This window comes from Vulpes vulpes, chromosome 14 (genome assembly GCF_048418805.1).
Source record: "Vulpes vulpes isolate BD-2025 chromosome 14, VulVul3, whole genome shotgun sequence".
In the NCBI taxonomy this organism is placed as follows: domain Eukaryota; kingdom Metazoa; phylum Chordata; class Mammalia; order Carnivora; family Canidae; genus Vulpes; species Vulpes vulpes.
In genome coordinates this window covers 39,120,712-39,147,169 of record NC_132793.1, presented here as the reverse complement: position 1 = coordinate 39,147,169, position 26,458 = coordinate 39,120,712, and the positions used below count along the sequence as shown (strand labels likewise).

Below are 26,458 nucleotides of genomic sequence, written 5' to 3'. Positions count from 1 at the left end.
CACTGGCAGTTTCTTAAAAAACTAAACCGAGTAGTGTTGCCATATGATCCAGCAATCACACTACTTGGTATTTACCCAAATAAGTTGAAAAATTATGTCCAAACAAAGAGTGGCATGACAACTATATAACTACAAAACTCTTAGAAGAAAATAGAGAAGGAAAACTTCATAATATTGGATTTGGCAAGGATTTCCTAGACATAACCCCAAAACACAGGGAACACAAGAAAAAAAAAAGACAAAGCAGATGACATCAAAATTTACAACTCTGCATCAAAGGAAACAACACAGTAAAAAGATAATCTATGAAATATTTGCAAATTATATCTGATAAGGAATTAATATTGAGACTATATAAAGAACTCCTACACACATATACAACCTAGAAATGCTAGAGCTGATGAATACAATAAATAAAATTAAAATGCAATAGAAAGTCACAACTGCAGACCTGATCAAGAAGCAACAATCTGCAAAGTAAGTAAACTGATTATTTGAAGTTACCTAGTCAGAAAAGAATAAAGAAAAAAGAATGAAAATAGTGGAGAAAACCTTTATGAGCTTTAAGATACCACTAAGGGAAAAAAATTATGCACTATTAGATTCCAAAGGGAGAAGGAAGGTGGAAAGGAGGGAAAAAACTTATTTTAAGAAATAATGGCTGAGAACTTCCAAATCGATTTGGACTTCCAAGTTCATGAAGTCCTTAGGGACTCTAAAAATTTCAACTCAAAAAGATCTGCAAAACACGTTATAATGAAACTGTATAAATCAGAGAAAGAATTTTTTTTAAGGGTTCAATGTTCAGTTTCCTTTAATGACCCCCATCTCCCTGAAGGGCAGGTACAGCCAGCTAGGCGATGATGACAGAGATGTTTACTTGAAGATCTTGCCCTGACTGAAGGTTTTGCCCACATGCTGGAAGGCCCCCTCCCAGGAAAAGTACTCTCGAACCAGCATCTGGGTCTCCTCGCTGCCAGGATCCAGTTTCCGCCACGTATAGGACTCGTAGTCCACCTGCCAATCTGGACACAGCGGAAAGGCAAGCTCCTGGCCTCGGAAGACCCAGACTCCAGAAATGGAGCTGCTGTTGTTGGTTCCAAAGAGGATGACACTGGCAAAGGCATTCTTCCTCAGCTTGTCCAACCGTTGGAACATTCCAGTGATGAGGTTACAACTCATAAAGGTCTGAGTGAGCTCCTCAGGGAAGCGGTACTCAGCGTACCACAGGGACCGCTCCCAGAAATACGGCAGTGCCACAGTGAGAGTGTCCTCATTGGAGTACTTGCGCTTAAATTCGTCCAACACAAAGGTATTCTTGGGCAGGTGAGCAAAGGGGTCTTTGGCCTTTGGCTCAGCAGCCAGTGCCTGCTCACATTCATCCATTTCCTCCTCAGGAGCAGGGGCAGCAGCCTTCTTCTCCTCTTTCCGCTCAGCCTGGGGCTTCTGCTTCTCTTCCCGAGAACCCTTCTCTTTCCGTGGGGTGTCTTTTTTAGGTTGGCTCTCTGCAAACTTTTTAGCATCAAACTGGGCCATCTTCTCACAGAGTTTCACCTCCCCCAAGACAGCCCGAACTGGGGCTGGTTAATGCAGGTAAGGAACCAGCGGTTGGTATTGGGGAAGGCCTGGCGGAAAGAAGGCTCCAGGACCTGTTTATAGAGCCACAACAGGGTGCAGACAACTGTGGTGTCAGCCAGTGTCACACGTTCGCCCACCAGAAAAGTCCTCGTCTTCAAATGAGTATCCAGGAGCCCCAGAATTCGCCTCACTTCCTCCTTTGCATTCTCTGTGGCCTGCTTGTTGTGGTGCATGATGCCCAAGGTAGGAAACACCCAGGTACTGGCTGGGGGCACTATGTCGCTATCAGCAAAGCTCACCCACTGCACCACCTGGGCTGCTGCCTCTGGAGTATTTCCCCGCAGCTCCTCATTGCTCACATAGTAGGCAATGGCATTGCTCTCAAACACACAGAATCCATCGTCACCCTCAAATGCTGGAACCTTGCCGGCAGGAAATTTATGGAGAAATTCAGGGGTGCGGTTGGTTTGGCCAAAGTGGAAGTGGGGTGGTGCGGAGAGCACGCGGACCTGAGCCCCGCTGTACTGAGCAGCAATGAGAGCCTTGAAGGCCCTCCAGTTTTCAGGATATGTGTACAGGGTCCCGGCCGCCATGGTGATTCCGCAGAGAAAGAATTTTAAAGACAGGAAGAGAAAAAAAAAAAACTGCTCACATACAAAGAAAACTTCATCTGTCAGAGGATTATCAGAAGAAACCAGGCAAGTCAGGAAAAGAATGGGATGATATATCCAAAATGCTGAAAGAAAAAACTGGCAAACAAGAATACTTCACATGGAAAAGTTGCCCTTCAGAAATGAAGGAGAAATAAACACTTTATCTGACAAATAGGAACTGAGGGAATTCATCACCACTAGACTTGTCTTACAAGAAATGCCAAAAGGAGTTCATCAGGCTGAAATTTAAGGAAACTGATTAATATTTTCACATGTTTTCATATTACTAAACACAATGGCAAATGTAACTATAAAGTCAAATTCAGAAAATTCTAATACTAGAATAGGGTAGTAGATTAATTACTTAACTCTATTTTAAGGTTAAAAGAAAAAAGTACATAAAAATAACTATAAACAATAAATTTTTAATGGATACACATTTTAAAAAGATGTAAATTGTGACATCCACATTAAATTTGAGGACAGGTTACAATGAAAGGTTAATCAGCTATCAGCTAAAATAGGCTGTTAATCTATAAGATGTTTTATGTAAGCCTTATGATGACCACAAAGCAAAAACTCACTTAGATACTCAAAAGATAAAGAAATCAAACCATGTGACCATGGGAAATCATCAATTCACAAAGGAATACAGTAAGAGATAAAGAAAAGAACAAAGATTTACAAAACAGCAAGAACACAACTAATAAAATGGCACTAGTGAGCGCTTATCCATCAGTAACTGTTTCATATGTAAATTGATTGAATTCTCCAATGAAAAGACATAAAGTGGTTGAATGGAAAAAAAACAAAAACCAAATAACCACCAGAAACACAAAACTGAACTATATGCTGCCTACAAGTGACTCACTTTAGCTTTAGAAGACACACACAGGATGAAAGTAAAGGAATGAGAAAAGATCTTCCATTCAAATGGAAAACGAAAGAGAAGTGGAGGAGCTATACTTTTTTCAGACAAAATAGACTTTTAAAACAAAAATAAATATGCAACCAACACTGGAGCAGCTAAATACATTTAAGCAAATACTAACACATCTGAAGGGGAAAATAGATAACACAATAGTAGGAAATATGAATAACTCATTTTCAATACTGGATATATCATCCAGACCAAAAACCATATAGAAAAATTGGATCAGAACTATACCTTAGACCAAATGGACCTAACAGACACATACAAAACACTCCACCCAAGAGGAGAATACCCATTCTTCTCAACTTCACATGGAACATTCGCCAGAACATATCATAAGTTAGGAAACAAAACAATCTTAATAAATTTAAGAAGACTGAAATTATATCAAGTATCTTTTCCAACCATACTGGTATAAAACTAGAAATCAGTAACAAGGAAAACTGGAAAAATCACAGATATGTGGAAATTAAATACACTTTGAAGAAAAAATTAAATGGAAGAGAAGAAATGGGTCAAAGAAGAAAAATCAAAAGAGAAATCAAAATGTATCTTTAAACAAATGAAAATGGACACACAGCATACCAAAATTTATGGGAGCAGCAAAAGTAGTTCAAAGAGGGAACTTTGGAGTAATAAATGCCTACATTAGGTAAAAGAGAAATCTCACATAAACAATCTACCTTGATATTTCAAATGACTAGAAATAGAATACACTAAGAACAAAATAAGAAGATTAAAGGAAATAACAAAGATCAGAGTAGAAATAGGTGGAAAAGATCAATGAATTGAAGAGCTGGGTTTTGTTGTTTTTTTTTTTAAAGATAAAATTGGCAAACCTTCATAAAGGCTAAAAGAGAAAGAGAGAAAATGCTTAATAAAATCAGGAATGAAAGAAAAGATATTATAACTGATGAATATAAAGGATCATAAGAGACTATCATGAACAACTAGCTACAACAATTTAGATATTGTAAAAAAATTAATAAATTTCTGGAAACATCCAACCTACCAATACTGAATCATGAAGAAACAGAAAATCTGAAAAGAACAGTAATAAGTAAGGACATTGAATCCGTAATCAAAACCTTCTAACAAAGAAAAGCCCAGAACCAGATGGCTTCACAGATGAATACTACCAGACATTTAAAGAATAATACCACTCCTGCTAATCTCTCCCAAAAAACTGAAAAAGAGAACATTCCCCAAATCACTTTACATGCCCAGCATTACTCTGATATCAAAGTCAGATATGGACATTATAGGAAAAGAAAATGAAGGCCAATCTCACTGATGAGTAGAAACAGAAAAAAATTCCCAACAAAGTATTAGTAAACTGAATTCAACAGCACACTAAATGGATCAAACATTATCAGGTGGCATTTATCCCTGGGATACAAGGAGGGTTCAACATATGCAAATTAATAAATGTGGTATACCATATTCACAGAACAAAATTTAAAAATCATGATCATCTCACTAGATGCAGAAAGAGCGTTTAATATAATTCAATATTTTGTTATGATGAAAAAAGAAACTCTCAACAAATTGAGAAACTACCTCAATATTATAAAGGCCATATATATAAAACCCAAAGCTGGTATCATACTCAATGGTTAAAGGTTGAAAATTTTTCTTCTAAGATCAGGAACAAGATAAATGTAGGCACTGTCACTACTCCCATTAAATATGGTGCTCGAAGTCGTAGCCAAAGCAATTAGGCAAAAAATAAACACAGCTTCAAAATCAGAAACAAAGAAGTAAAAATGTCTCTTTTTGCAGACGATATGATCTTATATACAGAAAATTCTAAAATTAATTTCTTTTCATGATTATATTTAAAAATACAAATGAATGGGCAAAGGACTTAAATAGACACTTTTCCAAAGATGACATATGAATGGTCAATAAGTATGTAATAGGATGTTCAATATCACTAATCATTAGGGTAAAGCAAAACCACAGGAAATATCCACCTCATTCTCATTAGGATGTCTACTATCAAACACAAAATAATCAATGTTGGTTATATGATGTGGAGAGATCAGAATCCTCATACATGTTGATAGGAATGTAAAATGGTGTAGCTACTATGGAAAACATATATTAAATGAAATAAGCAAGTCACTCCAAAGAAAATACCGTATGATTCCACTTACATGAAATATCTTGAGTGGCCAATTCATACAACAGAAATTAGAATGGTAATTGCCAGGGATAAGGGGGAATGGGAAATTGATGTTTATTGAGTATAGTTTCAGTTTTTCAAGATGAAAAATTTTTGGAGATGATTGCTTAACAGTCTGAAGATAATGAACACTACTGAACTGCACACTTAGAAATGATTAGGATGCTAAGTTTTATGTTACACATAAAAAAAATGTCAAACCTGTATACAAACGTTAATAGCAGATTTATTCACAAATGCTAACAAGTGGAAGCAACCAAGATGCCCATCCTTAAGTAAACAGATAAACTGTGGTAGTCCATGCAATGGAATACTATTCAGCAATAAAAAGAAATGAGCTATCTGTGCAGCATATGCAAAAGAATGAAACTGGACTATGATTTTATATGATGCACAAAAAAAATTAACTCAAAATGAGTTAAAGATTTGAACACAAGATCCAAAATCACAAAACTCACAGGAGAAAACAAGCAGTAAGCTTCTTGATATCCGTCTTGGCAATGATTTTTTTTTTTTAATCTAACTCCAAAAGCAACAGTAACAAAAGCTAAAATAAATGAGTGGACTACATCAAACTAAAGGAAATCATCAATGAAATGAAGGCAAGCTACCAAATGAGAGAAAGTATTTGCAACTCATACCTGATAAAGGGTCTATGATACATAAAGAACTGACACAACTCAATAACCAAGAAACTAACAATCTGATTTAAAAATGGGCAAAGGACCTGACTAGACATTTTTCCAAACAACATACAGACACATGAACAGATGGTCAACAGACACATGAAAAGATGCTCAACATCATTAATCAGGGAAATGCAAATCAAAACTACAGTACAATATCACCTCATACTTCTTAAAATAGCTATTATCAAAAAGAAAAGAAATAAGTGGTGGTGAGGATATAGAGAAAAGGGAACCCTCATGCACTGTTGGTGAGAATGTAAATTGGTGCAACCACTACGGAAAACAGTATGGGGGTCTTCAAAAAATTAGAAATAGAAACAACATATGATCTAGCAATTCCACTATGAATGGAAGAAAATTAAAACACTAATTCTAAAAGATCTATGTGTCTCCCGGTTCATTGCAGCATTACTGACAATAGCCAAGATATGCAAACAACCTAAATATCCATCAATGGATGACTATATAAAGATTTGAAACAGATCTCTCTCTCCCCTTCATCGTCCCCTCTCCCTTTCCTCCTACCTTTTCCCCCTTCCTCCTTCCCTTTCCCTCCTGTCCCTTAACCCTTTCCCCCTACCCCAGAAATTATATTCATCCATTAAAGAACAATGAAATCTTGCCATCTGTGAAAATATGAATGGACCTCAGCAGCATTATGCTAAGTGAAATAAGTCAGAGAAAGGCAAATACTGTATTATCTTACTTACATGTAATCTTAAAGAGAAAAACAAGCTCAGATACAGAGAACAAACTGGTGGTAAGGGGCAGCCACAATGGGTGAAGAGAAAAAGCACAAACTCCCAGTTATAATTAAGTCACAGGGGGATGTCATGTACAGCATGGTGACTACAGTTAGTAATATTGTATACCATATCTGAAAGTTGCTGAAAGAGTAGATCTTAAAAGTTCTCATCACAAGAAAACATTTTGTAAATACGTAATGAATGGATGTTAAGTAGACTTATTGTGGTAATCATTTCACAATATACACAAGTATCAAATAATTCTGTTGTACATTTAAAATTAGCACGTCAATTACAGCTAAACAAAAAAAAAGGAATAAGTTATCAAGTAATGAAACAATATGGAGGAACCTTAAATACATACTACTAAGTGAAAGAAGCCAGTTTTCAAAGGCAATTTACTGTCTCATTCCAAGTATATAATATTCTGGAATAGGCAAAACAATAGAAACAGTAAAGATATCAATGAGTGCCAGTCATTGGGGAAGGAGCACAGAGGCAACATAAGTAGGTGAAACCCAAAGGATTTTTAGTGCAGTGAAATGTAGGTGTGTTAATAATCTCACAGTAATGTAAGATGTAAATAATACGGGAAAATGTGTGCAGTGGGGTATGTGCAAGGGGCTACTGGAAATGTACTTTCTGTTCAAGTTTCCTTTAAACCAAAACTGCTCTAAAAGGTAAAATCTATTAATTTTTAAAATGATATCTGTTCTTTCATCTCTTATTAGATTGCTTTCTACTACAAATGCTGTAACAACTTAAAAGCTACCTTTGAATTTTTCATAGCATCTCTTTACCTGGCATTTCATTCATTCACTAATTCACCCATTCATTCATTCAGTGTTTGAATATTTATAGTGTTTGTAGACTAATGACTATCCACTCATAGTTTTAAAAATATAACTTCTATTAAGTCCTATTACAAAACTGTAATCATCAAGACAGTATGATATTGGCACAAAAACAGACATATAGATCAATGGAACAGAATAAGGAACCCAGGAATGGACCCTCAACTCTGTGGTCCACTAAGCTTTGACAAAGCAGTAAAGGTTATCCAATGGAAAAAAAAAAAGACTCTTCAACAAACAGTCTTGGGAAAATTGGACAACCAGATGAGGAAGAATGAAACTGGACCATTTCCTTCTACCATTCACAAAAATAGACTCAAAGTGGATCACAGACCTAAATGTGAGACATGAATCCATCAAATTCCTAGAGGAGAACACAAGCAGCAACCTCTATGACAGCCACAGCAAATTCTTGCTAGACATGTCTCCAGATGCAAGGGAAACAAAGGCAAAAATGACCTACTGAGATTTCATCAAGGTAAAAAACCTTTTGCGCAGCAAAGGAAACAGTCAACAAAACCACAAAGCAACTGACAGAATGGGAGAATATATTTGCAAATGTCTTACCAGATAAAGGGCTAGTATCCAAAATCTATAAAACACTTCTCAAACTCACCACCCAAAGAACAAATAATCCAATCAAGGAATGGGCAGAAGACATGAACAGACATTTCTCCAAAGAAGACATACAAATGGCCAACAGACACATGGAAAAATGCTCAACATCACTCGACATCAGTGAAATACAAATCAAAACCACAATGAGATGCCACCTCACACCAGTCAGAATAGTTAAAATTAACAACTCAGGAAATGACAGATGTTGGCGAGGATGCAGAAAAAGAAGAACCCTTGAACACTGTTGGTGGGAATGCAAGCTGGTACTTGGGTACTCTGGAAAACAGTATGGAGGTTCCTCCAAAAGCTGAAAATATACCTACCCTAAAACCCAGCAATTGTACTACTATGGATTTACCCCAGAAATACAAATGTAGTGATCCAAGGGGCACCTGTACCCAATGTTTATAGTAGCAACATCCACAATAGGCAAACAATGGAAAGAGCCCAGATGCCCATTGACAAATGAATGGATAAAAAAGATGTGGTATATATATATACAATGGAATACTACTCAGCCATCAAAAAATGAAACCTTGCCATTTGCAATGATATGGATGGAACTAGAGGGTATCATGCTAAGTGAAATAAGTCAGAGAAAGATAATGATCATATGATCTCACTCATCTGTGGAATTTAAGAAACAAAACAGGGAAACATAGGGAAGAAAGGAGAAAATAAAATAAAATGAAATCAGAGAGGAAGATAAGCTTCTCCTCTTTCCTGCCCCAACCAACAACCATTATTACAGCCTCATGTCCACCTCTCATTTTGGGCTCATTGAACCTCTTCTCTTTATGTTCATTAGTCTAATCATTGGCCCCAAAGGGACCTGGTCCATACAGCACTGACTCCCAAAATCACCTCTCCCAAATTCCTTACCCTTGTCACCCTATGTTCTGTAACTCAACAGTCCTTCATAACCGGAATCACTTCCATTCTCAACTTATCTGATACTATCTTCACTCTCTCTCTTGTTTTTAACCAAGAACTGGCTCTATCTTATGAACCACAGGGACCCTCTCAAGTTATCTTTAAAGAATGGTCATTTTTGTATATCATTACTGTGTCCAAATTATTCTTCTTCCCTGTTACTCCGAATTCCTGTTTCAAATTACATGTCACATTGCTTACCTCAGTCATAGTATTTAGTGATATCACATATCTACATAGATGGCCTTCTAATACTCTGGCAGTCTTCAGAGAACATTTCAGAGAATACTCATAAAACCCCTGTGAGGTAAATCCCTGAAAGTAAAATTCCCTGAAAGCACTATTTATTTTGAGCTTCCAATCACTTCTCTATTAAATCAGTTCCAGGATTGTTTTTCTTCTTCTCCACAACACAATGTTGACAAACGTTCATCTCCAACTAGACCCTTCACTCTTGAATTTAATCAATATGTACAACTTATCCTCTAGTACCATTATGGACATCTCAAATTCATCTGGGCTAAAATTCTTACCCCATCCTGCTCTTCACATGACTGTCACATCTTAATAAATGGCAAGTTTATACTTGCAGTTGCTCAGGGCAAAAACTGAAAAGTAATTTTTGATCCTTTTCGTCTCTCACAGCTTTTGCCTAAGTCATTTTACCCTACTCTTTTAGTATCATTTTCCAAATATACAGATCATGACCAGTTCTAACACCTCCAACACTATCACACTAGTCTATATAAAATCACCATAAAATTACTATCTCAAATGATACACTTTCAGGAATAAGAAACGAGGAATAATACACCAGAAAAACAGGAATAAACTGGAATTTTTCTATCAAAGAAAGTCACTTTGTCACCCTAGATTAAAGCCACCATCAAATTTTAGCCTATGTAGTTGTAACAGCCTCCTGATACCTCTGTCACCTCTACAGTTAATTAGCACCTAGCACTTAAAATGTAAGCCAATCACATCTTTTCTCTGGTCAATACCCAATAGTTTCCCATCTCTGTCAGACTTAAATCCAGAATTCAACAAATGCCTAAAGGATCAGATAATCTAGCCACCACCACTTTCCCATTAACTCTTTAACCTCATTTTCTTTGCTTGTTTTATCCTGCTGTAGCCATACTTCCACCTAACTAATGATAGAACATGCCGGGTCATTGTACTTGCCTATCTCTCTGCTTGAAATGCTTTCTGCAGATATTCTCTGGCTTCCTACTTCACTTTCATACATTCTTTGCACAAATGTTACTTTAATACAATCTGTTTAAAATAGTAACCTTAAAAGCTCTGTTTCTGATTTATGTTTCCATAACACTTAAACAATATCTGAGGTATTTATATTATACTTTATTTTTTGTCAATACCCTTCCCTCCCACCATTATGCAAGCTCTATGAGAGTGGTTATTACTATCTTTTTAAAAACAATATATTTCCAAAACCCAGCTGATTCTACTGTATATTAGGGATTTGATAAGTATTTGTTAAACAACTTAATAAATAAATGAGTCTCAGTAGAAATTTGATCCAAGAAAAATGAAAAAAAAAATCTGCAAATATTTCCATATTCTTTTTTAAAAAATATTTTATTTATTTATGAGAGACAGAGAGAGAGGCAGAGACATAGGCAGAGGGAGAAGCAAGCTCCATGCAGGGAGCCCGATGAGGGACTTGATCCTGTCCCTCCAGAGGGACAGATCCTGGGACACCCGGAGCTGAAGGCAAATGCTTAACCGCTGATCCACTCAGGTGTCCTAATATTTCCATATTCAATGTGTTTGATATACATTAGGTCAGACGTACACCTTATAAATGCCCATGGCCTTGTACCTAAATTCTTCTCAAGAAGCACATAGCCAGTAAAAATCAAAGTTGATGTTTCTGCTTTCATTATGAAAAGGTTAACTCATTTTGATAGTCTAGACAAATCTTTTTCCAAAAGGATTACAAAGTATTTATGTAAATACTCTGTTCTCAAGGAGATAGAACATAACTCCCCACTTCTTATGTGAACTGTGTCTAGTAACTTCCTTCCAAAGATTACAGTATAGGAATGGGGAAAAAGCATAATTTTATAGCAGAGAACCTTGACACACACCACCTCAGCCAGGTGATCAAGACTGACATCAGCAGTATTAGACAATTTAATAGAATATACTCTTAATATGACATGATGAAAATAGCGTTTTATGACTGTGGTTTTCCTTTGAAAAACCAGTAGTTCTAATCTTATCATGAGAAAAACATCAGGTAAATGCTAGTCTACAAAATACCTGACCAGTAACACCTCAAAATTGTCAGGTCATCAAAAAACAGGAAATTTAACAGTTACAGTCAGGAAGAATCTAAGGATACATCAGGACAAGAAGTAATGTAGAATCCTGTCTGGGATCCTAGAACAACACCAAAAAAAACATTAGGTAAAACTAAGGAAATCTTGTGTGGACGTTCCTCAAAGAGTTAAAAATAGAACTACCCTACAACCCAGCAATTGTACTGCTGGGGATTTACCCCAAAGATACAGATGCAGTGAAACGGCAGGACACATGCACCCCAATTTTTATAGCAGCAACGTCCACAATAGCCAAACTGTGGAAGGAGCCTCAGTGTCCATCGAAAGATGAATGGATAAAGATGTGGTCTATATATACAATGGAATATTACTCAGCCATTAGAAACGACAAATACCCATTTGCTTCAACGTGGATGGAACTGGAGGGTATTATGCTGAGTGAAATAAGTCAATCGGAGAAAGACAAACATTATATGGTCTCATTCATTTGGGGAATATAAAAAATAGTGAAAGGGATTACAGGGGAAAGGAGAGAAAATGAGTGGGAAATATCAGTGATGGTGACAGAACATGAGAGACTCCTAACTCTGGGAAACAAACAGGTGTAGTGAAAGGGGATGTGGGCGGGGGAATGCGGTGACTAGGTGACAGGCATTGAGGAGGGCACTTGATGGGATGAGCACGGGGTGTTATGCTATACATTGGCAAATCGAACTCCAGTAAAAAATATACAAAAAAAAACCCTAACCTAAGGAAATCTTAAAAAAGGATGAACTTTGGTCCATTTAATAAATATTATTAAATAATAAGGTATAAATACTAGTTTTTTAATTGTGACAAATGTACCAAAGTAATGCAAGACGTTAATAATACAGGAAATTGAGTGTGAGGTATATGGGAGTTCTCTGTACCATCTTTGCAACTTTTCTATAAATCTTAAACTATTCTAAAATAAAAAGTATAATAAATTATATTTCATGTAAAAAATATATATAACCTCTGTCATTTTATTTTCTTTTGAAATGCTTTATTATATCATTTTCATATGTAGAGACTATGAATCATCTGTTGTACAAGCTTAGTATCTTAAATTAATTATAGGGGCCTCTCTAATGGAAGTTCCTAGAATTATTTTTATAAGTTACTATAAGGATGTCAGTCTTCAGACTATGCTCAAATAGGATACACCCAAATTTAATTCATTACTCCTTTTCACTGAGAAATTATTAAATTGACTTGCTTTATCAACTGGTATGACTGGTTATTATACTATACTAGAGTGAGCAGCATCTAAGACCTGTTCTTGGCGTATAGGATAATCTTATTAAAGTTTTCAGTATTTCTTGAATTAATATTTTCCAGATACACGGAAAATTGTATCTGGAAAATATTACAAAAGGTACAAATCACTGAAAACTTGAATGAATTATGGGATTATGAAACTTTTGAGGTTTTACCTTTGTGGTGAAAAATATTTTGTAGTAATATTTAAAGATATATATTTTCTGTTAAGGACTTTACCATTAGTTTATAAGGAAACATAATCATTTGGGGAAAAAAGGAAAACTGGAAACAAATGATTCAGTACATAAATATTTTTAAAACGTAAAAACATTATATATGATCCATTGCTAAATAAATGGCTTAGACTTACTATAGGAACACTGAGGACAAAAACCACCACCACCTTGTGAGCTGGAATGGGCCACCTTCATGAAAAAGAAATTATAAGAGTTAGATCTTGAAGAGGCATAAGCAAAAATTGAAAAATAAAGCCATGTTGAACAGTGCTTGTGCCAACTTGTTTAATTAGAGTAGCTGATATCAGAAGCTGAAGGACTGGAATCAAAACCAGGGCAGGGTAAAATTAAAAAAGAACTTTAAGCTAATGAGTTTCTATATTAACTATAAGCAATGTAAGGCACTGACACTTTTTAAGGGAAAAGCAGTATGTTGAAGCAAACCATTGCATACAGTTCATAGACCAGAAAAACAGTTAAGTAGCTATAAGAAAAAGGATTATGAGGATGATAACTGACTGAACTGGAAGGAGGACGGTGAAAATGGAAGGCATGCAAAAAGCCACCACATATCCCCAAAACGAAAAACAATTGGAAAGAGATAAAATTAGGTGGAGTCAAAGGTGAATCCAAGTGTCTGAACTACTGAAGAAGGGTAAGATGAAAAAACTGTTTCTAAAAATGTTAAGCTTGGACTGGCTAGAGACCTTAGGTAGAAATATACATTAGATAACTTGAGAGTACTGGAATTAGGACTCAATTGTAAGATTAAAACTAAAGTAAAATATTCTATAATTAGCTTTATAGAAGTGATATTTGAAGCCTTGAATATAGATGCTATTCTCTAAAGGATAAACTGTCATTAGTGAGATAGAAATAGAAAACCAACTGAAATTTGGAGAACCAATTTTTAGGGCATAAAGAAACAGACACCAGTATAAAACACATACACAGGGACGCCTGGGTGGCTCAGTAGTTGAGCGTCTAACTTTGGTTCAGGGCGTGATCCCGGGGTCGAGGGATCGAGCTCCCCTTGCATGGAGCCTGCTTCTCCCTCTGCCTGAGTCCCTGCCTCTCTTTCTCTGTATCTCTCATGAATAAATAAAATATTTAAAACAAACAAACAAACAAACAAAAAACACATACACACCAAACACAGAGAAAATTAAAAACCCATCATGGGACTAAAGGAGTTTTTCTTTTTTTGCCTCTCCCATATAATCACTAAAATCTTTCCTATAATCCATATTCCTCTCTAAAAAAAAAAAAATTCAGTAGGCTCCACACTGGGTATGGGCTCAAACTCACAAGCCTGAGATCAAGACCTGAACTGAGGGGATCCCTGGGTGGCGCAGCGGCTTAGCGCCTGCCTTTGGCCCAGGGCGCGATCCTGGAGACCCGGGATTGAGTCCCACGTCGGGCTCCCGGTGCATGGAGCCTGCTTCTCCCTCTGCCTGTGTCTCTGCCTCTCTCTCTCTCTCTCTCTGTGACTATCATAAATAAAATAAATAAATAAAAATTAAAAAAAAAAAAAAGACCTGAACTGATATCAAGAGTTGTACACTTAACCAAATGAGCCATCCAGGGACCCCAAGCCAGAACAAAATATTTTTTTAAAACAATTCTTTCTCTAAAAATATAAGATCACAAGAGACAACCAATGACAATTGCATTTTACCATTCATTATTACTAAATTATTCACTATTGATACATTATTCAGTAATAAAACAAAATGAAAATGGTATGATTTGAACAAAAAATCATACTGGGTTAATTCCACTAAAGTCTACACAAACACACTTAACAATTTCTTAAAAACAAGAGGAGGTCAGTTCCTTTCTGAAAATCATGATGATAGGAACATCGGAGATTAGAGTCCAGAGTCTAATGTCCTAATGAGGACTTACCTACTAGGAAGAGACTGCATACAGGGGAAGACAGGCAAGATAACATAGTCTAATAATTCAGAATTTCCACCCTGATAACTGAGGGTTTTCATTCATTCATCCATGCAATCACTCATTTATCTTTTAAATTATTCAGTAGCCATTATGTATCAGGCATTAAGAATACAGATATGAGTCAGACACATCCCTGCTATCCTGGGAAGTATTGTCCTTAACCAAAATACATATGAATATTAGGCAAGAGAAAGTGGAAATATTTTATTTCTGTAAAGACATATCATTTGCGAGTCAGTCAAAATAGATGGCATTTGTGAAATAATTCAATTTACGTGCACCTCATTCTAAATAGTCTACAAAAAAAGACTTTTTATAGCATGTTACTTAAGAAGCGTCACTTGCTCCTTTCTCATTTCTTCTAATCTTTCTTTGGTAGTTTAATTTGGTCCAGTTTGAGAGTCAGTCACTCTAATTTCATCTATGTACCAGTTTGTTTCAAGAACTTGACCAAAAGGAGTATAAATATTCCCTTAAAGTTAAACAGAATTGGGTATTGTTTGAAATCAATATCTTAACAACTTTGATAATAAACTCCTAGTAATGTACAAAATATCAAACTATGAGAAGATTTAAAATCCCACAATGACCCTTACAGAGAAATTACCTGGACTATTGCAAAGCAGTTTCATTTATTCCAATCAAAAATTGTGTTTCAGACATTGTCTCTCAATAGTTGGCAATCAGCAACTCTAGCAATCAGATAATATCCAATCTTCAAAAGAAAAAGTTTCAAGAACATAAATATTATGCAAAGATTAACTTCAACTTGATGACTTTTACCTCACTACATGGATGACTTTAGAAAACAACCTAAAATATAAAAAATAAATAGTGAGTAAACTAAAATGGATATTAAATGCAACCTTTAAAAATATGCATAGTAAATTTTCAGTGATTATGCTTCTAAGTTAATTTACCTTGCCATTGATGATGGAAATTTAATGGGAACTCAAAGCTGGGTTAACAGATTATATAAACAGGAAATGTTACTTTCAATACTATAAGATTCAATTCTTATTCAGGTTATTAAGCTAATAACCTGGAGGTAATATAGATAATGGGTTAGAAATTACAGCATTCCACAGTTAAGCAATATGCAAATAAAAATAGCATCTGATAAAAGCAAAATAAGAAGCCAAAGGGTAATACATTTCTTAAAATATTTTCTATTTCATTTCAGAAATGGATCCCAAAGAAGTAGTGAAAAATAGCTGTAACATAGGTATGCCCCACACCTGCAGTTTTTCAAATAAATTGATGAGGATTCCTGGTTATATATGTGAAAAAAAAATAACCATCTCTTACATGTATTTTTTCAAAAAGATAATTTAACTATGACATAGGCACAGTGATTCTGAATTTATAATTAAAATGCTAAAATGATAGAGAACTTTTATAGGCTTCATATTAATAACAGAAATTAATTCTGCTTGTTTTGAGAAAAGGGTACCATGGATTTTAAAACACTTTCTAAAATGAGCTTAACTACAACAGAAAAAAAATTAATATGATGTAGTGAAATAAATTACTAAAGAGTCTGTGGAATCTCCTCCTTTAAGATTAATAAAGTCAGGAACACATCTATCTTGACTTGTTTAAATGAAGTCAGATTGAAGGCTTAAGATTGAATTAAGTGAAAGCAAATAATCTCTTTTCATCAGTCATGTCTATAGATTCCCTAAGTCAAAAACATCAAAAAGACAAGAAAGTGAAGTTCTAAAATGTATAACATTCCTTATACCATAGGTAATCAATTTGTATGTAAAATAGTATACTGAGGGGAAGGCACCTAATATTTAATCATAAAGAAGGAGTAAAATATAAGACATATAAAAGGTAGACACTGCAGTAGAAATTTTTAAAGGCATCTGAATCAGTTGAGCCAATTATCTGTCTTCAATTTCAAATGTTATTAAAGAAATGTTTATAATTAATTTTAAATGCTATATATATTATAGACCTACATAAAAAGTATAATAAATACATTTCAGTTTTTCTGATTAAGGAATGAATCTCACTAGAATTTTCAAGTCAAAATAATGTCCTCTCATTCTAATTGAAATTAATGATTATTTCAACTGTAAAACACAGCCAAGAGGCTTCTCTGAAGCTCCCTTCCAGCCCTTCTCAGAGCTTTGCTATCTACCCAAGATTAGGTCCTGGGGAGGTGCAAAGAATAAAGCACTTATTTTTCATCTTTAAAGACCTCACACTCTTGTAAGGAAGAGTGACCTATAAACAAGGAATTATGACACACTTGATAAATGCTAAAATAGAGATTTGTTACATAGTGCCTCCAAAGATTGAAATAAGTTATTCTATAGGCTTGTGGACTAGAGGAAAATGAACAGCTCCAGACAGACGGAGGAATGTGAGGCCAAACTCTCAAGGAAAGTTTCAGTAGATCTTGCTGATAAAATTTTAAAAGGTAATAACTAAATGACACACTAAATTTATCCTAACAAGTTCCATTTTCAGTGCCCGTGGAATTTCCATTTGTTGCTGGTCTTATCATCATATAAAAAGTTTTCATCCTAGAACAAAGGCTGGCCAGTATACTCATCAGGCATAATGAGAACAGCACCTACGTAATGTTTCAAGTCAATAATGATGACAACAATCCAAAAATCAGACTCAACCAAGTCATCCACATCATTGGGAATGAAAAAGAGCTATTTATCTTTAAAAGCTTTTTAAATATTTAGTAGATCTAATGCTATTTAGAAATAATGTAGCCTTAGTTCAAAGTCTTGGGAAATAGGCTTGCTCTTTCTTCTTAATACTTGTGGATTTAAAATACTCCTATTGCATTTTAGTGTACTTCACGGAGCAGTGGACAAATCATTTCTCCACACTGGGAAGGAGTGTTGCAATAAAATATAAAACAAGACCCAGGGGAAAAAAAAGGAAAAACATCCTTTTCCTATTTGATACTATATATATTTGATATATATGAAATATATATATATATTTCATACTATATATATTTCATACTATATATATATGTGTGTGTATGTATGTGTATATATATACACACTTTATTAAAATATTGCTTCTCTTTACATGAACCAGATTTATAAGTAACTAATACACATTAGAACTAAAATTTTGTGGAATATTTTTAAGTGGCATAATGAATGAATGCTTTTTTTATGAAGGATCTATTTTCTCTCATTTTAATACCTTTATTTTAGCCTTTGTCAAATACAGAATATATATAAACCAAATTTTTAACTGAAAAAATGTGATTATTTGCCAGAAAACTATTTTCAGTTTGACACATTTAGAAACAACATGCTGAGGTATTTTCTATTCTTTGAGGATCAATATAAAAATGTTAATATAATCTGTTCCTATTAATATCTGCATATAGATTATGTATAATAAAAATCTTAACATGTTCTTGGAACTAGACAACCACTACTCCCACACTGATTATACATGATCATAAAATACCCAAAACTTTGGGCCTCTTTCCCTTTTAACATTCCCAAAAGGACTTTCTTTCCCTCTTTCTTTACACTTTGAATACTCTATTTTGTCTAAGCCTAGGGTTACCTGCCACCCACTAGGAAAATTTTCCACTGGCTTTTTCTGTCCAAAGACTGTACTTCCACCATTGTTTTCATTTCTCACCCAAAAAGTCCTTTTTTCCTTCTAGCAATTACAACTTACTCCTAGTGAAAAGTCCACTGAATTCACCCTCCCTCTTCTTGCTATTCCTAGAATGTTCTTCTCAAAATTATATAATATATAAAATTATATTATTATATAATTTTATATATTATATAAAATTATATAATTTTCTTCTCAAAATTATATATACATATTTGTATTATATATAATACATATATATATATCCTGTTCTTCCCTAATTATAACCTTAGCAGTCCACTATTTCAATCAGATCAGAGAATGAAGAGCTGATTACTGACATCTGTAATTATATTTATGTTTATGGTTATCCAGTCAGCCCAATTTTAATTTATGATCAAAGCAAATTAAGTTGTTTAATATAAAATGGTTGTCAATGCAGAATGAAAAATTAATATAAGCATACAATGATGGAAAATTGCTTACCAAAAGGTATAAATTAAAAATGTCTTGACAAAGACAATAACAGATGACATTTTGATAGAGTCTATGAAAACATTTTACCAACAGAAACACAGGAGTTGCCAAAATTATGTATCAAGAAGCCATAATACAAGGATCAGTACCTGGAATAATTGAAAATAGATAATAAAATAAACACAGAGAAGACAAAAAAAAAAAACAGAATGAGAAAAAGATTCAAAAGATTTGATTGTTGTTGATTGGCTTAATTTATTCAGAGCATTAAGAAAAACATCAAATATTTTGCTGTCAAACATAACAAAACTAACTGTGCTAACAGAATGATAAGTTCTGCTATCATATTAGATATTATATTTTGTTGATTAGTTCAAAGAAAAAACTACATGGGGCTTAGGGGAAACCCCCTGCTCTACACACACACACACACACACACACACACACACACACACACACATACACACGCAGTTCTATTGAGCCAAAACATCTCTGAAACATAGCCTAGGATAAAGAAAACAAAGCCAATTAACCAGCTTAAGTATTAAATTGATTATAAAACTACTATTCAAGATAGTTAAATTTTTTACACTGGAATCAGCTGTAGAGATACTTTTGATTGCCATGTAACTAGACCATGTTTTAATCTTTCTTTCAAAAAGTATCATCACAGACCAGGTTAAAATTTTGCTAAGAAACAGGAGAATCCAAATCAAAATACAATACTTAGAGAATATTCTTTCTAGGAAGCAGCTAAAATCAGAGGTGTAAGGCGCACTTTCATGGCTATCTATGGCAACAATGTACTCCCTTCCACTATTTCCTACCCAGTACTTCAATGCCAAACTCTTACCTGAGCCTAACAGCACTAGGTCTTTTTACCTTCACTAGGTCTTGGGGAAAAAAATCTAGGCATCCTCTGCAGTAGAATGCACATAATATCATGTAATTAAAATTAAACTCATGAACATCCCATCTTCACATCACTCTCACTCTTAAGAGTTTCAAGTTAAGATTTCAGAGGTTAAATAGACACACACACACAAAAATCACTGCTGGAATGTCTTAAAAACTGCACTATGATCTTTAAGTTGCATAAGTAACACAAAATTTGATTGGCAGGTACAACATAGTACCAATAACATCTCAAATGATTTAAAATTTTTTTTCTATAACTATCCTAATATCATTAAGTGTCAGACACTAGGCTAGTTTCAAACAATTGAAAGTAAATAATTCCCAATTCTGAACTCTACTTCATCAGATTATACTACCTACAATTAATAGAGTAGGCAACCAACTAGCACTAAATGCAACCCACTGTAAATCTAATTAAAAGTCTCTAAAAAATTCAGGGTGCCTGGTTGGCTCAGTCAATAGAGCATGTGACTATTATCTTGGGGTTGTAAATGCAAGTCCTATGTTGAATGCAGAGATTACTCAAAAAAAATTCTAAGCCCAAAAAGTTTCTAAAAATTAAAGAATAGCCACAGTTTTCCAAATAACTTTCTGATTTTAGAGATAGAATATCATCCTAAATCCAGGGTGAATATCACAGCATGATACATTATTAGCTGAATATAATCTATCTTATATTGACTTCAAACTGGAGTGTGAAGGATCATGAGCATCAACTTTGTCAATGCTTTTCAACTTTTCTGACCCCTTTTTGTTCATCCATCTTCTCTTTCAGTGTTACCCTAGGCATAATAGGTTCAATAACAAATACACTTTTTTTTTATTCTTTTGGGAAGAAACCTATGATTATTTGACACTGAGTAATAAATATAGACCTCCTTTAGAAAATATCATTCAGCAGAATTCCATTAACTTACTATTTTTTAAAGTTGACTTGAGCACTGTATACATAAAATACACTTCAAAAAACTAGCTAACGGTTTTATCCATCTTGTTTTATCCATGCATATGGTTATTTGTCCAACCATAAAAATCATCCATAAAAATCAATGCAATAAGCTCAACACATGACCATTTTTCTAGGTGTCCTTAGAACTGAGAACATACAACAACACACAGATGGCTTCCTCACAGCTTCAGACCATGCCATTTATAACCAAAGTCATAATGAACAACTGATAGCCACTCTAGAGGACCACTTCCCACTGTGTATCAAGAACCTTAAAAATGCCTCCCCTTTGACTCTTCACATCCCTTTATAAGAATTCATCCAAAGATGATAGTGAACGTATATAGGGATGTATTTTAAAAAGTCATTAACAGCACAATTTATAGTAAGAAAAAGCTTTATTAAAAAGTTTAAGTGCTCAGCAATCAACGATCAAGCAGTTATCACAGAGCATATCAATAGAATATGGTCATTTAAAATTATGTTTTAGAAGACAGTTATGAAATAAAAAGATTATTACAGGTTGTAAAGAAAAAAGAGGCTATAAAACACTGAGTATAATCCCATTTTTCAAAAATTAAATATAAATTTAGGTGTAGAATAAGACCTGAGAGAATACATCAAAATGTAATTGTCGGTGATCTCTGGGGTGATGGGATTATAAATGTTCTTTATTTTAGTCTTGTTGCCACTTCACATTTTCTGTTCACTTGTATTCAAGTATTATTTCTATAAAAATGGCAAAGTCCATTTTTCTCCAACTTATAAAATTTAGGAAAAGTGGCATACATGGTGTATAAAATTACCATAAAAATTATAATTTTTTGAGAAGTAAAATTGGGATGTTGTTCCTCTACTACATATAACAAGCAGAAAATTTCTGTTGTCAGGAACGTTACATGATTTATTACAGAATCACACTTAGAACATAAGTCATATAACTCCCAATCTCTGCTCTTTTAAAACAGAAGCAGTCACTCTATTACATTTTCCTTTAGATCATGCTCACTTCTACTCCTTAGTAAATTCACAATTAATTGCCTTACTCATCATTTTTCTTCTCTCTCCCTTTCCCCATCCTTCTTATTAGTAAAGTTTTCTTCTTATAAATAAAAAAAAAAAACTACTACCTTAAAATATACCTTATTATCTGAATTGATTTCCAGCTAAGAAATCTTTACCTTAAAAGTATGGAAAAAAGGCTGTGGACTGTGGGCCGCCGGGGTCGGTGAAGGATCTCAAGATGACTAGGCGAAAACTTGCTCTAAAAACCATTGACTAGGTAGCTTCTGGGGAGATCATACCCTGAAACCAGAAGGCCATTGCCAACTCCCTGAAATCCTGGAATGAGATGCTTACCTCCAGGTTGGCTACTCTTCCTGAGAAACCACCTGCTATCAACTGGGCTTAATACAAGGCCAATGTGGCAAAGGCTGGCTTGGTAGATGACTTTGAGAAGAAGTTTAATGCCCTAAAGGTTCCTGTGCCAGAGGATAAATACACTGTCCAAGTGGATGCTGAGGAAAAAGAAGATGTGAAAAGCTATGCTGAGTTTTTGTCTCTCCCAAAGGCCAGGATTGAAAAATATGAAAAAGAGCTGGAGAAGATGAAGAACATAATTCCATTTGATCAGATGACCACTGACGACCTGAATGAAGTCTTCCCAGAAACCAAATTAGACAAGAAGAAGTATCCCTATTGGCCACACAAGCCAATCAAAAATTTATATACTTGAGTTGGGGAGAAAGCCCTGGCCCTCATATTATAAACATTGGACGTTAAAAATAATGATATGATATGATATGGAAAAAAAGTATTAAAAAAAAACAGAAGGGAGGAAGAAAGTTCAGGAAGAATAACAACAAAATAAAATTAAATGACTGTACTGATCAGAAAGGGGGAGTGATGTGGCAGGGAATCTCTTCTTCCTAATATTTTCATGCTCTCCTTGCTTATTCGGATGATTAGGTTATTTAGCCTGAAAGGTTATTTTGCTGAGGGAAAAAAAAAAAAAAGTACCTACATTCAGAAGAAAGATACAATATTTCCAGAAATAAATAACTAACATGAGTTGTTACCATATAACACTCACTATGACAAGCTTTGTTTGCTAGATAAGATTTTTAAGGCATAGCTAGGCTTTTACTTATTAAAGGTAAGCAATAGAACAAGTTTCCAGAAAAAAGTAAGTTACATGGCAACAAAATTTCCTAATTCAAGCCCTATGCAGGAACCCAACTTTTAAATGTCAGCCTTTGTGCTGCATCAGCATTATTAGTCCTTATAAAAACCAAGTCCAGCCTCAATTTCTAACTTGAGTACAGCTGGTGAGGGGGGAGATGGGAAATTCAGAGGAGCAAGGAGAGAGTAAAAGAGAGCAAAGAGGCTAACAGAGAAGGAAAGTGAAGATAAAATGGAAGACACAGAAGATGAAGAGATGGGGAGGAAAGGTGTGAAAATGGAGAGAAATAGTGCTTAGCTACTGGTTGATAAGAAATCATCTTACACAAAAACATACATTTATGTTCATAGCATAAAAACAGAATATAAGAAGAAAATCACAGTATATTTTAATAGCTTTAAGAAAAAAAGATATAAAAAAGACAACACTTGGATACATATCATTATGCATTTATCCAAACCCATAAAATGTACAACACCAAGAGTAATATCAACAAACTATGGACTCTGATTCATAATGATATGTCAATGTAGGTTCATCAACTATTAACAGGTCTACCACTATGGTAGGGAATGTTGATAATTGGAGAGGTTGTACACATGGGAACAGAGGGTGTATGGGAAATCTTGTACATTCCCCTCAATTTTGCTGTAAATCTAAAATTGCTCTTGAAAAAGTCTTAATTTAAAAAATTAATAAACACTCCTAAGCAAAACATTTTGAACCAGGAGAAATACTGAAAATTCATACTGATGTGTATTTTTTTAATTCATTACTCTAGTGGGAAGAAACAACATGAACAGCAATCAGCTATTTACAACCTTCCCTCTGAGTGCTTTACAGCTGGAAGAATATAATTCATTACATTAAATAACAGCCAATGAAATATATTCAGTAGAATGAATTGCAAATATTAAATATCAGAAACAAGTTTTTGTTTTTAGGAAAAGAATTTGATAGTTTCTTAACACTTTTAAATCCATTTAAAGTAAGAGGAAATATGGTTCTGCATGATATAACCACCAATTTCTCTGCTCACATGAAAACTCATCTCACCAAATATAACTGGTTTGACAGAAAATAAAGTATGAAGAATGTGGCTCCTAAGTATTAATCTGGAGGAATATGTAACAATGTATCCTCCTCAACTAAACAAGATACTATCAATGACTGACAAAAGTAAATCTGAAAGCTAGACAGGTGAAGAAAACCAAAATAATAAAATTATTTTCTGTGGAAGTGACACCAAAAAGAACCTAATGAAATGAAATCTTACAAAATAATTAGACTTCACAGACACATTCTTTAAATCTCAGTATACAAATGTCTTCCAGAGTAATTTATTCAACATGGTATGATTATCACAAAAATGTTCTTCAATTACTAATTTACCGGTAATTTGCTAATTATTTACTGTCATTCATGCATTCATGTCAAACATAATTCCTGAATATTCACTTCAGGTCAAACACTGTGCCAGGCACTGCTGATAACTAGAAGCTACAAATAAACACAAGGTAGAGTAACCACAATAACTCAAACATGAATCCATAGCAGCACTGAAATTCAGAAACTTTCAAAACTTCAATTCAGCCAAAAAATTCAATTATCCCTTCCACTATTACCTTAATTCTAATATCTAAGAGTAATAAAACAACTAGTTTCAGATTCAAGTTTCTTACGTTCTGGCTAATTTTCTTATGAGACATAAGAAAGGCAAAAAATCAAGAGGAGGCTCAAAAGACCAAAAATCTCCACTAACTTGAAAGGAAGAGGTTTTCCTTATAATAGTCACTTTTCCAAACACTGTGCTCACTTACAATATTTTTATTTAAAACAGGGATCAGGGGATCCCTGGGTGGCTCAGCAGTTTGGTGCCTGCCTTTGGCCCAGGGCGTGGTCCTGGAGTCCAGGGATCAAGTCCCACATCAGGCTCCCTGCATGGAGCCTGCTCTGCCTGTGACTCTGCCTCTTCCTCTCTCTCTGTGTCTTTCATGAATAAATAAATAAAATCTTTAAAAAATAAATATAAATAAATAAATAAATAATAAAATAGGAATCAGAGTAAGGGTTCTAAAAACACATTTGATAGAAATAAACGCTAAGTGCTCAAAAACTCTTTAAATGGCCTAAGATCCACAACATGTAGCAACTGTGAGTTTTTCTGCAGCGCAAGTTCGAATTTGCACTCAGTGGGAGGCTTGAATGTGGGAAGTCTGTCCCTTGGCCTGGGCATAAGCCCTACCACAGCCTTCATCTCTCTATTTCAGCATATCTTGCTTTTCTACCTGACTTGAGTCACATTTTATAATGGATGCCCAGAAGAAATAAAATACTACTTTCAATTGTGAGGTCCTTCCAGTATTATTAAACGGTTTAAGGATAGTCATGTCTTATTATCTTTATATCGCTGGCCTCTAACATCATGCATGTCTCGAAGCAAGAACTATAGTAATGATGATGATGATGATGATGATTCTTAACATGGAAAGCTTACTATAGAAGCATCCAGTGCTGTGCTTAAAAGTGCTTTGCATACATTGTCTAATTTTTACAACTCATTAAGGTACAAGCGGGAAAAGTAGTTTTTAGATACAAACAGAATTGACATAAATCAAATTCTGATGCGTACACTGCACCATCTTAGAAAATTTATATCCCTGTTCTGAACTTTAATTTGCTCACCTATATAATAGAAGTCATATTTACCTCATTGTGCTGCTGCTATGAAGATTTAGGGTGACAGCACCCAAAAACAGCTAACTTGTTACCTGAACATAACAGGCCCTCACAAAGGTTAGTTCTCCTCTCACTGCTCTACTGCTTTCCCTTCATCACTCATGGTGCCCAGGAAATTCAGACTGGAGATATCTTTTTAGCCCCTGATAGACATTCTTAAACTTTGGTTGGTTACTAGGATTACCTGGGGAATTCAGTGTAAATATAAAAGCCCTGGCCTTTTTCAAGGAGCCTTGGCCCTAGTGGTCTTTCTTAGCTCTCCAGATGATTATAATACACAGGAATGTTTGAGAGAAGCTGCTCTACAGGTCTTCTCTCCCTAGCTATTTGATTCTCTGACTCCTATCCCAGAAGGAAACTTTAACTTCTGACGTTTGAAAAAACTTGATGAACTTTCCTCCATCCTATCAGTATCAATCTAGAAGACTTTGCAGACATTTCCTTGATTTCTCCACAAGGAAAAAAGGATAGGTGTCAAAGGGTAGCCAGGAGTTGATCACTTGCAGAGAGAAAACATCACAGGATTGTAGAGCATCATACATCAGAACTAGGCTGTGTATCTTTTTTCTCTTGTTCCTCCCTTCCCCCAATTAACTGCTAAATTCTACCCAA

The 26,458-nt window shown here is 34.8% G+C and overlaps 1 protein-coding gene and 1 pseudogene across 8 annotated transcripts in view; both read right to left on the bottom strand.

Annotated features, from left to right (window-relative positions):
• The window catches only part of MACROD2 (mono-ADP ribosylhydrolase 2), a 1,918,082-nt gene that overhangs the window by 1,765,495 nt on the left and 126,129 nt on the right, over positions 1-26,458 (bottom strand). The gene's annotated exons all lie outside the window — the stretch shown is intronic.
• LOC112922743 (elongation factor 1-gamma-like) lies at positions 784-9,211 on the bottom strand (annotated as a pseudogene).